Raw genomic sequence first — 13,717 nt, 5'->3', positions numbered from 1 at the left:
ACGAGATTGGCGACTAAGGGCTTCTCGAACAATAAGAATAGAGATCATGCAATTGTTTTCAAACATTTTTCATGAATGAATGTTTTCATAGTCTATGCCTTAGGAAGACGAATTATACAACAACATTAGTTAAAAGTAGGTAGGTAGATAATTCGTGCAAACCGAAGATAGGTTATTATTAATTAAAATTCATAAAACATCTCTCTTTAAATCTGAATTAAACGAATGTTATTGAGTTTAATTCCATATGATACATAATTGTTGAAATCCCAAGGTTGAATAGTTAACCAAAGTATGAGGTTCGTGGTGAAGTCAATCCCCAAAATCTTTTCTCTCTAATCTCAATCTTTATTTATTTAATTTTATTTATGTTCGTGACACATAACAAATCAAACAACCTTTTCTCTCTAAATCAAAAATAGTATTAATTGAACACTTGATAATCCACCATAGTCCCCGAGGTTCGACACTCTCTAGGTAACCTTATCCTGCAAAAGGATTTGTTCTCTTACGAGTAGTATTTTATTATTGACATTGTCAACCACACATCAGTGGATTCCATAATGATGTTGATCCAATTGGTTTACCGATACATATCTAGAATCTAAGTTTGAATTAGACAAATTGGGATCAACAATCATTAAAATCCTATTGCAGTAGTTGTATGGCAAAGCTTTGATTACTTGACTGGTACGCTTTTGTCGGGAATGAAACTGGGGTTTCTAGCGAATATTTGGGGATTGTGGCGGTGAAAAAGACTGTGGTAGGCGTTAAGCGACAGGCTCTGTTACATCATCTCTCGATGTCGACTAACACCTCGAAGACTTCGACGCCAAGAACAATGAAACTCTAGAAGACAACTTGCTTTAACTGACCTATATCCCAATCATTCATGGCTTCAACCTTGAGATTAAGGGTACCCTATAAGACGACTCGCTTCAACTTACCAATCTCTCACTCCGATCTTCACCACTCCAACCCTAACTCCGTCGAATCCCAAGTCCAACCATGGACTCCTGATCCAAACCCATTACGATCAATGATTCATCTCAACCGATCGATGAGCTCGGAGAGGTGTAGGCGGCGCTGGCGAGATTTGAGGACAGTGACTACCAAGGGTGGAGCTAGGATTTAAATTTAGGGGGACACAGTACCAATAAATAAATAAAAATAAAAATAAAATAAAATAAAACGAAGGAGTAGAAGAAGGAAAAAAAAAAAAAAAAAAAAAAAAAAAAAGAGTAATAGGAAAAGAAAATTGATAGAATTTTGAAAGAAACAAATTAAAGTATGATTGAATAAGGAAAATTTGACTTTTTTAAAAAGGAAATTAAAGAAATTTAAAGACTAGATGAAAAAAAAAAAAAATGAAAAAGTTAAGAGAATTTTGGAAACTTAATATTTTTAGGGAGAGCATAATATACAAATTTTTATATATATGTAAAAATAATTTTAAAAATTCATATATATTATATAGGGCGGGCCAGGCCAGGAGGGCACATGGTGACTACTATCGATGGAGCAGGAACTGCCTCCCCACAAATAGGTAGGGGTGAGCAAATAATCCGTCAATCCGGTCTGAACAAATCCGATCCGTGTGGTTCGGTTCGATTTTCAGATCTCATGGTTCGGTGATGGTTTAAAAAATTTGCAATCCGGTGTCCGTGATTCGGTTAACGGATTGGACCCTGAGAAATCCGATCCGAACCGTTAACCGTTCCAAATCGAACCGTTGCCAATCTGAACCGTTAGGAAAACCGAACTGTTAACTGTTACTAAGTAATATATTAATATATTATATATATATACAATATAATGATATATCGTTTTTATTTTTACTTTTTTTTCTTTATTCATTATTTTTTTAATGTTAACCTAACCCTAACTCAGCGTCTCAGCCTCATCTCTTCATTACGACATTTCAAGTTGCGCCTCCCTCACTAACTCAGCCAGTCAGCCTCTTCTCTTCACCCTCTTCGCCTCTCCCAATCTCTCGCCTCTGTAATTGTGAGTCTGTGATCTTCGCCTCTCCCAATCTCTCGCCTCCCAATCTCTCGTCTCTCAATCCAATACATTTCAACTATCGTTCACCTAATTCGAAGCAACGGAGACCTCGGTGTATCGAAGCAACGACGACTTCTTCAGCTGGATCTACCTCTTTTCCGGTGAGTTCACAAGATTTTTTAATGAATCTACTTATTCTCCTCTTCTCTGAACAGTTTTTACATGGATCTACTTAATATGTGATTGTTTGAACTTTAGATTTATATTTATCCTCTTTTTTTTTTTCCATTTTTTGTTTCTGGATGTCTTCTTCTGTTCTTCATGCCTTTGAGTTTTAGTCGCATATCTTTTTTTTTCCCATTTTTTCATCCTTTGGTCCTTGTCTCTGGATGTCTTCCTGATGCCTGATGTTTTTGGCTATTCGAGAATACTTTAGTATTTGATTGTTCTCTGTTTTATTTAGAAAAAACAATAAATAAAAAAAAAATAAAGAGCCAAGAATGTTCCAATTGTTGCAGAAAAGGAGGATTTGATCCATCTTTGATTTGGGATTTTGGGATTTTTTTCGGCTTTGGGAAATGAGTTCTTGGTTGATTTTGTTCATCTCTGTTCTTAATTTGTGAAGCTGTCAAAGTGTTACTAGGAAATCTGTCTGAGAATGACAACTATGTTTCATATATATTAATATTTGGATGAATTAAGTACTATTTGGTATGAAGTAAATTATTGTAATTTTTATTTTCTATCACCTTTTTTTCGTGGGAATTCTTTGTGTTTCACAATCAAGAAAAAATAGTAGCCATTGATTATATATGTGTTTTTAAATATGTATAAATGTTGGACTTTGACCCACCACCTTTTTATAACTCAAATAAATCCTTTTAACTAAATGTGTAAGATTGTGATACTAAAGTATTTTCATTTGACAGAACTAATTAAACTCAATTTGTCCTTTATTTCATCCAGTTCTTTTCATCTTTCACATTTTAATATTTGACTGATACTTCTAAAGGAACTGCATCATCAAGTACTTCTGTTTCATCAATAGATTATAATTATTTTATGGCAATCTTCCACTAATTTTTTGTAACAATTTTTTTTCCTGGCAGATGACAACTGCAGAAAATTCTAATGTTCCAAGGCCTGAAGTTACTGCTGTTGGCACCAATGATGATGATTTAAACACGCAGGTATATCCTACCAAAAAACGTTTCATATCTGATGTTTGGGACCATTTCACAAAAGAGAAAGGCCCTAACTATACTAAGTCAAAATGTAATGTGAAATGCAACTATTGTAGTGCATCTTATTCATGGTCTAGTGGAAATGGGACAAGTACATTGAGGAACCACATAAGTAGATGCCAACAATATCCATTTAATGTTGACAAGAAACAAAAACTCATTTCGTTTCAGTCAACTACTGAAGGAGAGGGTGTTATGGTTTCTTGGAAATTTAATCAGGAGTTGTGTAGACAAGCACTTACTAAAATGATTATCATTGATGAATTACCTTTTAAGTTTGTTGAGCGTGAAGGTTTTCGTTATTTTCTTAGTGTCTTGCAACCAAAATTCAAATTGTTGTCACATTTTACTGTGGTTAGGGACTGTTTGAAATTGTATGCTATAGAAAAGAAGAGGTTGAAAACTTTAGTGCATCAACTCAATCAAAGAATTTGTTTCACCACTGATATATGGACGTCAATTCAAAATCTTTCTTATATGTGTCTCACAGCTCATTTTATTGATAAGAATTAGACCTTACACAAAAGAATTCTGAATTTTTGTATAATACCTAGTCACAAGGGTAAGGAAATTGGTCGTGTAGTTGAGACTTGTTTGCTTGATTGGGGTATAGACAAATTGTGTACACTCACGGTTGATAATGCTAGTTCAAATGATCTTGCGATTGCATATTTGAAAGAAAAGAAGCTTGCTAGGAATGTTGGCTCTTTCCTTTTAGGTGGTGAATGTTTTCATATGAGGTGTTGTGCACATATATTGAATTTGATTGTGAAAGATGGTTTGAGTGATGTAAATGGTTCAATAGTTCGAATTCGTGAGGCTGTGAAGTATGTTAGGAGTTCTCCACAACGGGAAGAGCGTTTTCAAGCATATGTGAAGAGGGAGAATATAACATTTAAGTCATATTTGTGCCTAGATGTTTCAACTAGATGGAATTCCACATACCTTATGTTAGAGGTGGCCGTAAAGTTTCAAAAGGCTTTTGAAAGGTTAGAAGATGATGATATTCAATTCCTACCGGAAGTTAATAATAAAGCTCCTTCTAGTACTGATTGGGAATATGCTCGAGTTTTGATTGTTTTTTTAAAAAAAATTTATGACGCCACTAACAAGCTTTCCAGATCTTTGTATGTTACTTCCAATAGATATTTTCATGAAGTGTTGGGAATTGAAAAGTCGTTAAATACGTGGTCAAAGAGTTCCGATATTTGGTTAAGTAATATGGCATCAAAAATGAAAATTAAATTTGACAAATATTGGGGAAGCATTGAAAAAGTGAACATGTTGGTGGTGCTTGCGGTTATGTTGGATCCTCGTTATAAATTGGAATTTGTGGAATTTTGCTATTCCCAACTTTATTCTCTTGAAATGGTTGAAAACCTTAGGAAGAAGGTAATGGATACATTCAACCTCATTTTTAGTGAATATGCAAAGTTTCATGCATTTACTTCAAGCTCTAGTGGAACAAGTAATATTGCAAATGAGGTGGGAGTTGATGATGAAAATGTAGAAGATGATTTTTCCTCTTTGTACATGAAGCGCAAGATACAAAAAGAAAGTTCTACTCCTAAGTCGGAAGTGGAAAAATATTTGGAGGAAGCTTGTGAAGATGTTGTTCCAGAATTTGACATCTTGAATTGGTGGAAGGTGAAAGGAAGTAGGTATAAAATACTTTCTGAAATTGCAAGAGATATTCTAGCTGTTCCATTCTCTATTGTTGCTTCGGAGTCCGCTTTTAGCACTGGAGGTCGTGTGCTTGATCAATTCCGTAGTTCTTTAACTCCAAAGCTTGTGGAATGCTTAATTTGTACACAAGATTGGTTACGGGCTTCACCAATACCAATTGATGTTGAAGAAAAGTTTGACGAACTTGAACAATACGACTCTGGTAAATGTTAACAATTTGTTACATTTTTATTCAATTTATAAATAAATATCATATTGTGGATTTTTAATTAAATTATGCTATTTTGTAGATGTAACTACGGTTTCAGATTCAGATTGAAAGCTAGCCTTGCTTGCTGCCATTTTTAGAGTTATTTTGCTGCTAGTCAAGACTGTTGTTTGATGTTTTATTGTGCTATTATTTATTTATTTATTTATGGTAATGAGCTTCTGGGCTACTATTTAAGTATTTTGTTTTGTTCTATTTGGATAATTTATATTTGGTACTGTAATATTATTTTCACTTCCGGATGATTTATAATTTTTTTTTTGTTATTAGGTAATTTAAGTTTGTGGTGGTATTTATATGTGCCAAATATATTTTGAAATTTTAGTAAATCTATTGCTGTTATAATTGTTATAATTGAATGGGCTGTTATAATTGAATGGCCTGTTATAAATCTTGTTGCAGATTGAATACATAAATTTTGATAATAGGCTATAATTAAATGGGCTGTTTGAAAAGCCCAATCAGCCCAATCCGAGGAACTGATCCGATCTGGGCCATAATTGAATGGGCTGTTTGAAAAGGCCCAATCAGCCCAATCGGGGAAACCGATCCGATCCGATCCGATCCGTTAACTCACGGATCGGTTTGGTTCGGATTGAATACCCCCACAGATCGGTTCGGTTTCAGTTTTAACCAATCCGTAGGGACCGGTTCGGCTTGGGATTTATCCCCAAACCGAACCGATCCAAACCGTGATCAGACCTACGAATAGGGGCTCTTTTGGATTTGTTTTGCCGGAAAATATGAGTTGTAGGTGGACACTGGCAGCGGCAGCAACAGCGACAGTGGCAGCGGTGGCAGGTAGTGGTTGAGGGATTTTCTTCTTCTTGCTTATATATATATACACACATATATAGAGAGAGAGAGAGATGAAATGAAGAGAGAGTGGTGGTCTGCAGTGGTGGTTCATGAAGATGGAGAACAAGGTTAAAGAGGGGGGAGGTGGTGGTTCATGAAAGAGAAGGTGGTGGTCGGTGGTGGCGGTGGCACTGCCAGCGGTGGTTTTCTATATGTATATATATGTTGGTATGTGCATATATTTATGGGTATGATAGAGATAAGAGATGATAGAAATATTTAAATTAGGGGTTATTTTGGACCATAATTGTAAAATTCCTATATTCGCAATTAGTTTTGTTTTTTAGTTTTTATACTTAATTCTTTTTTTCAGTATATGTCTGTGATAAGTACACAAAACCTATTATTTTATGCACCAAAATAAGGTTTTAATTAGACTTTTATATTATTAAAATATTCTTATATGTTTGTTTTGTGTTTTGTAGGTATTAATGCATGAATGAGAAGAAAATAAACAAAAAAAAATGGAAAATAAATGAGGAGAGAGAAAGAAGAAGAGAGAAAGAAGAAAAGAAAAGAAAAAAAGAAAAACAAAAATGAAATGATGTGCACGTGAAGAAGAGAGAAATGAGGAGAAAGAAAGAAGAAAATAAAATAAAGGAAAGAAAAGTCAACAAGAAAAGTGAAAAGGTGAAGTAGATATAGAAGTGGTTGATGCATAATGGGTTGATACAGAAGTGGGCAGTGGTCAGACTATGGTGTAGCTAGGTGGCATGAAGGAAATGAAGAAGCAGTTTGGGCCATCATCACAGTCTACAAGTGGGTGTCTTCCTTTGGCTATAAAAGGCACACTTCGAAAGCAAATGAGAGTATAGAGTTAGAGATAGAAAATAGAGAGTTATAAATTGTTTTAGTTTTTGAAAGTTTAATTTCTTGTATAATTTTCTTTAAAGCTTTATTTAATTTAATGAAAGTTATTTCCACAAGTTTCATTCTCATTTAATTTCTCATTCAAGTGTTTAATGTTTTATAGTTGTAATTTTATTTCCATAGTTCGTGACAAATCTCAAAATCAATATTTTTAAATCTCTTGTTCAGAAATAGAAGCTCACCTTGAATGCGTGATTCGACCCTACTTGCCATTAGACATTTTTAGTTAAATGGTTGTAGGTATTTTATCTTGAAATGGAGTGTATTTGACAATGACAAGTCCATAAATACACGCCGTGGTTAAACATAAAGACCCTTGGAGTCCAACTGTCATTTGTAGGATTGGAGAAAAGTTTAATGACCATGCTTTGTTGGATCTCGGTGCTAATGTGAATTTGTTACCATATTCAGTTTATTTGGAGCTAGGCTTGAATAATTTGAAGAAAACTGATGTTAGGATCCAATTATCTGATCGTTCTGTCAAAATTCCAAAGGGTATAATTGAAGATGTGATAGTGAAAGCTGATTTCTATTACCCAATTGATTTCATTGTTCTAGATACCCAACCTACCCAAGGTACACAAATTCCTATCATCTTAGGTCAACCATTCTTAGCTACCGCTAATGCTGTGATCAATTGTCGAAATGGTAGTATGACTTTAACCTTTGGGAACATGAAATTGGAAGTCAATGTGTTTAAATTGATGAAACAACCCCCTGACTCAAATTCCATTGAAGAAATTTGTCTTATTGAGCCATTAGCCGATCACACCTTTGAGCACTCTTACCCTGAAGATTCATTCCAACAGTGTTTAACACATTTTTGTGATGAGTTTGATGCAAATAATTATATTGGTGAAGTCAATGCTTTACTCGATTCCACTCCAATCTTTGAACCACCGAAGATTAGCTTTAAACCATTATCTGTTCCAACTACCACTGCTCTCGAAAAAAAGAAGAAGCCACCCAAGGTTGAACTATAGCCTCTACCTGAGACTTTAAAGTACTCTTACCTTGGTGAGTCTGACACTTTTCCCGTGGTAATTGCTTCGGACTTGACTACCAATCAGGAAGCACAACTTCTTAAGGTTCTTAAGGAAAATCGTGCAGCCATAGGGTGGTCCATTGATGATATTCGCGACATTAGTCCTTTAGTGGTTCAACATCGTATTCATTTAGATAACGATGCAAAAACCTATAGGCAGCCCCAAAGGAGACTTAACCCTAATTTAAAGGAAGTTGTTCGTGCTAAAATTATCAAACTTCTTGATGACGGTGTCATCTATCCCATTTCTGATAATCAGTGGGTAAGCCCCATTCATGTTGTCCCTAAAAAATCAGGCATCAGCGTCGTATCTAATAGCCATAATGAATTGGTTCCTGTTCGTGTCCAAACTGGATGACGAGTTTGTATTGATTATCGAAAGCTCAATACTGTCACTCGAAAGGATCATTTCCCTCTGCCTTTCATTGATCAAATGTTAGAAAGATTAGCTGGTCAATCCTTCTATTGCTTCTTAGATGGTTACTCTGGGTATACTCAAATCCCTATCCACGTTGATGACCAAGATAAGACCACTTTCACTTGTCCATTTGGCACATTTGTTTATTGTCGCATGCCTTTTGATTTATGCAATGCACCTGCTACATTTCAGCGGTGTATGAAGAGTATTTTCAGTGACATGGTTGAAAAGTTTCTTGAAATCTTCATGGATGACTTCTCTATCTTTGGTTCATCTTCATAGATGACTTCTCTGTTTTTGGTTCATCATTTGAGCAATGTCTTCACCATCTTACTCTTGTTCTTCAGCGTTGTCGTGACACTAACTTGGTTCTTAACTGGGAAAAGTGTCATTTCATGGTTAAAAAAGGAATTATTCTCGGTCATAATATCTCCGCTGCAGGAATTGAGGTAGATCAATCCAAAGTTAACCTTATCTCGAGTTTATCCATTCCCAAAACTATTCGGGATATTAGAGCTTTCTTAGGTCATGCTGGTTTTTATCGTCATTTCATTAGAGATTTCAGCAAGATAGCAAGACCTCTCACCCATCTGTTAGGGAAGGATATACCCTTTGAGTTTACCGATGCCTGCCACTCTGCTTTTGAACAATTAAAGTCAGCTCTCACCACTGCACCCATCATCCGTTCGCCAGATTGGAACTTACCTTTTGAAATCATGTGTGATGCGTTGGATTATGCAGTAGGAGCTGTCTTAGGTCAAAAGGTTGAGAAAGCACGACATGTCATCTATTATGCTAGCAAAACCCTGAATAATGCCCAAACCAACTACTCCACCATGGAGAAAGAGTTGTTAGCCGTCGTGTTTTCTTTTGACAAATTTCGCTCCTATTTGATCGGTTCCAAGGTCATTATCTATACCAATCATGCTGCATTAAGACATCTTTTGTCCAAAACAGATGCCAAACCTCGATTGATCCGTTGGATCCTACTTCTCCAAGAGTTTGACCTTGAGATTCATGATAAGAAAGGCTCTGATAATGTGGTGGCAGATCATTTGTCCCGTCTTGTTGTTGAGTCCATTACTGAATCCATTCCAATCTCATATGCTTTTCCTGATGAACAATTATTTGCAATAACTCATGCCCTATGGTATGCTGATATTGTCAATTACATTATGATAGGTCAAATCCCTTCCACTTGGTCCAAATAGGAGAGAGATAAATTCCTAGCTAAGGTTAAGGAATATTTTTGGGACGACCCTTACTTGTTCAAATATTGTCCTGATCAAATCATCCGTAGGTGTGTCCCTGAGATAGACCACGAGTCTGTCATTTCCTTCTGTCATGATCAGGCCTGTGGTGGCCACTTTAGCTCTAAAAGAACCGCTGCCAAAATCTTGCAGTTGGGATTTTATTGGCCCACCCTTTTCAAGGATACCCATACCTACTGTCTGGCTTGTCATAGATGCCAATTGTTAGGTAAGATTACCAAGCGTAATGAATGGCCCCAACAACCCGTTCTAGCTGTTGAAATTTTTGATGTTTGGGGTATTGATTTCATGGGACCATTTCCTTCCTCATATGGATGTCTTTACATCCTTCTGGCTATTGATTATGTATCCAAATGGGTAGAAGCCTTAGCCACCAAGACAGCCGACCATCGAGTTGTGCTGCGTTTCTTCAAAGACTTAATTTTACCTAGGTTTGGTACACCTCGGGCCATTATAAGTGATAATGGTTCACATTTTTGAAATAAAGTCTTTGGAAGTTTATTGTCCAAATATGGTATCACTCACAAAGTGGCCCTGTCATATCACCCACAAACCAATGGTCAGGTTGAGGTATCCAATAAGGAAATCAAGCAAATACTGGAAAAAAAACAGTTAATCCTACACGGAAAGACTGGACCCTCCGGCTTCAGGATGCTTTGTGGTCATACCGGACTGCTTACAAGACCCCTATAGGAATGTCCCCATACCTTTTGGTTTATGGCAAAGCCTGTCATTTTTCTGTAGAGCTGGAACACCGTGCTTATTGGGCCATTAAGGCCATGAATTTCGACTTTGATAAAGCCGGTGAACATAGGAAACTCCAGCTGGATGAGTTGGAAGAAATTCGAAATGATACCTATGAGAGTTCCAAAATGTATAAAGCCAAAACAAAGTTAGAACATGACAAACATATTCTTCGAAAGGATTTCTCCCTCGAACAAAAGGTTCTTTTGTATAACTCCCGTTTTCAATTGTTTCCCGGGAAGTTACGGTCATGTTGGTCCGGCCCATACTTTGTCAAACATGTGGTAAGTCACAGTGTAACTGAGGTACAAGACCCCACGACTGGGGAATTGTTTAAAGTTAATGCTCATCGCTTAAAGCCTTTCCTTAAGCTCGAGTCTCATGAAATGAAGGATATTCTCCTCGTCGATCCTGTCTATTCGGATTGATCTCTTTGGGGGTACAATCCCCCTTGCGTCTGGCTGAAGACATTAAACTTAGCGTTCCTAGGAGGCAACCCAGTTCCTTGTTTCTATTTCTTTAGCTATGCTTATATTTTGTTTGGGGGTACAATCTGTCATAATTTCAAAACACTTGGTCTCTCTTTTGCAATGCATATCTGCCAGGATTGTACTTCAGAAGCACCAAATCAATTGAGGTAATTCGTTTCAATTTTTATTTTTCTCCAGCGGTACATTGTCCATTTCATTCACCACTTTTCAGTGTTTTGTTTTTTCAAACACTAGGGACAGTGTTTTATTTTGTTTGGGGGTAAGACAGATTTAAAAACATGTACCTCTTTTTTAAAAAAAAAAAAAAATCTTTTGTGAAAGTGAAGAGATGTCATTATTCTAGATTAAGATTGAGCTTGTTACTAAGGTGATATAACGATAAACATTGCACTATGAGAATTTAGAAGTAAAAATATTTTTGCACAAAGGCGCAACTTGAAAAAAAGAAGTGAATAATCTCCCAAGAATCTAGAAATCTATTACTGGAGACTTAAAACCATGTGAGCTTTCGTGCCTTTCATCTTTTTAGAGAGTTTTACGCTAACTCCGAGTCACAAGATGGCTCAAATTTCTTGGATAGCGCGATAAAAATTTGTTGTTAGTCTCATAATCCTTCATCTTGGGAGATCGTTGAGAATGAAATCACTTCGAGTTAAGAGAAACATAAGTCTTCTAGTTTACCATGTACTATCATACCTTCATTACCTTTTGTAATCTTGTTATTTCTCTGAGAAATGTTAGTGATGATTGTATGTAAAAGAAAAATGGATCAAGAAGTCATTCATATCCTTTTCAAAATTAAAAAAATTAAAAAATAAAAAAGAAGAAGAAGAAGAAAATGAAAATGAAGAAAAAGAAGAGTAAAGTATCCCTTTCATGTATTTTGAGGACCCCTCATTCTCAGAAACATTTATGTACAAATTGAGCTCAATAATATTTTTAGAAAAGGTATGATAGTGCATAGTAAATAAGAAGGCGTTATGGTGGGTAACTCGACATTCTCTCAAAAGTGATCAACATTCCTGTCATGAGACTCTTCTATTATATGTATCAGACCTTTAAATAATTAGTATGTGAGCTTGATTTTACTTTGGAAACAGAGTTCCTACTCACATACATTTGAGAGATACAGTTAGCCAAACATTCGAGAAATATTCTTTTAGAGAGATATTTACTGTGAGATTTGAAATCAAACATAGTTTTCTAAAGACTTGGGAATTTCATCACTTGGATTCGAAAATGGATTTTTGTCGACTTTGCACACACACACTCTCTACTTCTAGGTTGTTTATGGATGAACTTTCTTGAAATATTTATTTTTATAACACCTTAGTAGCTCGTTGTATATAAAGAACTTGATATTTTCATTTCTGAAACTTTTCATTTTGTAGATATGCAGGAAAATTCTTTAGAAGTTTGTGGGTACCTTCACTGAAAACCCTCACGAGGCTATAACTCGTTCACTAGGGGTAACCTAGTGGTTTAAGGCCTTATTGCATATAGTAAATGCAATCGAAAGTAGCCTGCAAAAGTGGCACATCTTTTTTAATAAAAGTAATATTTTTGTGAACTTATCTATTGTTGTCTTTCTTTGCTAGAGGACTAGCAAAAGCTTGTTTGGGGGTAGTTTGATAAGTACACAAAACCTATTATTTTATGCACCAAAATAAGGTTTTAATTAGACTTTTATATTATGTAAATATTCTTATATGTTTATTTTGTGTTTTGTAGGTATTAATGGATGAATGAGTAGAAAATAAACAAAAAAATAGAAAATAAATGAGGAGAGAGAAAGAAGAAAAGAGAAAGAAGAAAAGAAAAACAAAAATGAAATGATGTGCACATGAAGAAGAGAGAAAGAAGAAAAGAAAAAGAAGAAAAGAAAATAAAGGAAAGAAAAGTCAACAAGAAAAGTGAAAAGGTGAAGTAGATATAGAAGTTGTTGATACATAATGGGTTGATACAGAAGTGGGCAATGGTCAGACTAAGGTGTAGCTAGGTGGCGTGAAGGAAATGAAGAAGCAGTTTGGGCCATCATCACAGTCTACAAGTGGGTGTCTTCCTTTGGCTATAAAAGGCACACCTCGGAGGCAAATGAGAGTGGAGAGTTAGAGATAGAAAATAGAGAGTTAGAAATTGTTATAGTTTTTTAAAGTTTAATTTATTGTGTAATTTTCTTTAAAGCTTTATTTAGTTTAATGCAAGTTATTTCTACAAGTTTCATTCTCATTTAATTTCTCATTCAAGTGTTTAATGTTTTATATTTGTAATTTCATTTCCATAGTTCATGACAAATCTCAAAATCAATATTTTTAAATCTCTTATTTGGAAATAGAAACTCACCTTGAATGCGTGGTTCGACCTTACTTGCCATTAGACATTTTTAGTTAAATGGTTGTAGGTATTTTATCTTGAAATGGAGTATATTTGACAACGATAAGTTATAAATACACGCCTATCAGTCTGTATTTTCCAAATTAATAATAATTTTAGGCAAACACTAAAACTAATTATTGACTATAGATTGATTCTTTTTTTAAAAATAATAATACAAGGCGTGTCCAAGGAAGGCCTATAACAATTTAAAAATAACTTCTTGAATCGTCATTTTTGCTCTAAGCTCTTCAATGTGCCCAGCATTTGAGTTGACTTAAGCTAAAAAAAATTTCATATCCTCTCGAGAGTATAAATTGTTATACGAAAATTTTAAAATGGAGATAATATAATTAACATTCGAACAAAAATAAGCCCTTGCAAGTACTTGTTAAAAACTTTTAAGATTTTGGGCCTATCGCACTCGTGCTAGTATAAGGCATTT

This window comes from Cornus florida, unplaced genomic scaffold, assembly GCF_030987335.1.
Source record: "Cornus florida cultivar Cherokee Brave unplaced genomic scaffold, ASM3098733v1 CherokeeBrave_3.0.0_Hap2_Chr07, whole genome shotgun sequence".
Taxonomy (NCBI): Eukaryota; Viridiplantae; Streptophyta; class Magnoliopsida; order Cornales; family Cornaceae; genus Cornus; species Cornus florida.
The sequence above is the reverse complement of the archived record's forward strand: the minus strand, read 5'-3'. Positions refer to the sequence as shown.